Source organism: Myotis davidii, unplaced genomic scaffold (genome assembly GCF_000327345.1).
Source record: "Myotis davidii unplaced genomic scaffold, ASM32734v1 scaffold399, whole genome shotgun sequence".
Taxonomy (NCBI): Eukaryota; Metazoa; Chordata; class Mammalia; order Chiroptera; family Vespertilionidae; genus Myotis; species Myotis davidii.
The window spans coordinates 5,400,830-5,402,609 of record NW_006292094.1 but is presented as its reverse complement, the minus strand read 5'-3'; positions in this window follow the sequence as shown (position 1 = coordinate 5,402,609).

The window sequence follows — 1,780 nt, the reverse complement described above, 5'->3', positions numbered from 1 at the left end:
TTTGCCCTCCTGCCCTGAAGGGTGTCAAACAGCCCGCGGCCTCCTAAGCTCTGAGCCTCTACTGGTCAGGTTACCTGGGCCAGATATTTTTTAATCAGTAAAAATGAGTTTTAAAATCTAACATGTTAAGCTTGGCCCTCCCTTCTCCTGGTCCCCCTGAATTGCCTGGGCTCACGTTCTAACAGGACGGGGTGGGGGGGATGGGGACAGGGTCCCACTCAGATCCGCCGAGTTCTGACCCAGCAGCTGGGCATGTGCGGGAGCGTCGAACCCAATACTGAGGTTTTTTTTTATCTGACCGATGATTCTGTAAAGGTAATTGGGGGGCGGGGTGGGCGCTGTGAGGGCTGGGTGTGTGTGTGAGCGTGTTTTTACGGTGGCTGTCTAAAGTATTTTTACAACATGTTTAATAATCAGTGCTTTAAAAGCAGTGGTTTCCTACAAAGTGGAAACTAAGGTCTAAGCCTGGGAGTGATGTCTGGTCTGGGGGCCGGGGCAGCGGGAGCCCGGCCTGCCTTCCCATTTCGACGGGATACAGTACTTTTTTAAAAGGAGCCATACTTTTTTTTAAAGTTTGAGAAATGAATGTGATTTCTAATTGTCTCAGACATTAATGTTTTAAAGCTATAACAAAGTTTAAAATTTCTACATTTCGTTTTTCATTTATTGTAACTGTTCTTTTATCTATTAAATTGTATGTTGATGGGCAAGTCCTGTGTCTCCTCTTAGCATTTGTTTCTATAACCAGAAATAAAGTTATATATTAAAGAAACGACACTGGGCCCCGGTGTGGTCCTTGCGTGAGCGGCCGCTGAGGGCCAGAGCTGGGTGGGCAGGCGGCCCCGGCTCCCAGCGCGGAGCGGCCCTTATGGAGACCGGCTGCCCCCCTTGCCCTTGGCGGCTGCTCCTGGGGAAAAGGAGACTGACAGGAACACGGTCTGGGCGGTGCCCCAGCCCCGTGAGTCCCTGAGGGACCGTCTCTGCAGCTTCAGGGACGTGGTTGAGGATATTTTTTCCACTGATTATTTTAGAGAGAGTAGAAGGGAGGGGGAAAGACAGAGAGAAAAACATTTATGTGAGAGTGACACATCTATTGGTTGCCTTTTGCCGGGACGGGGGATTGAGCCTCCAACGGAGATACATGCCCTTGAGTGGAATCGAACCGGGAGCTCTGCTCAGCCACAAGCCAGGCTAATGGCTGCCAGTACAGCAATGATGGCGGGAGCCTCTCCTGCCTCTTCAGCAGCACTAAGGATGTCTGACTGCAGCTTAGGTCTGTTCCCTGCTGGCAAGTGGACATCCCCTGAGGGCTGCCGGGCTGCCAGAGGAATGTCTGACTGTCAGCTTAGGCCCGTTCCCCTGGGGAGCGGGCCTAAGCCAGCAGGTGGACATCCCCTGAGAGGTCCCAGACTGCAAGAGGGCACAGGCCAGGCTGCCTCCTCGTCTGCACTTGAGCTCCCGGAGGGCGTCTCAGAAGCGGAGTCCAGAATCCGCAGTGAGAACCTCGCCTCCCGCCACCCCCGGGACCGCGCTCACTGCCGGCTGCCCTGCGGATCTAGCATTTACCCGGGGCCGGGCCGCCAGGACGGCTGCAGATCTGACCCTCGTCTCCGTAGTTCCCTGAGGACAGGCGAGGCCTCCCCTTCACGCTTCCTCAGCCAAACCCAGGAGACCCGGCCACCGCCTGTTCCGTGAACGGTGAACGAGACGCCACACACATGGGTCCTCTCGGCTCGACTCCCCCCACCTCTCCCATCCGCAGCCCTGTCCCCAGTCCTGC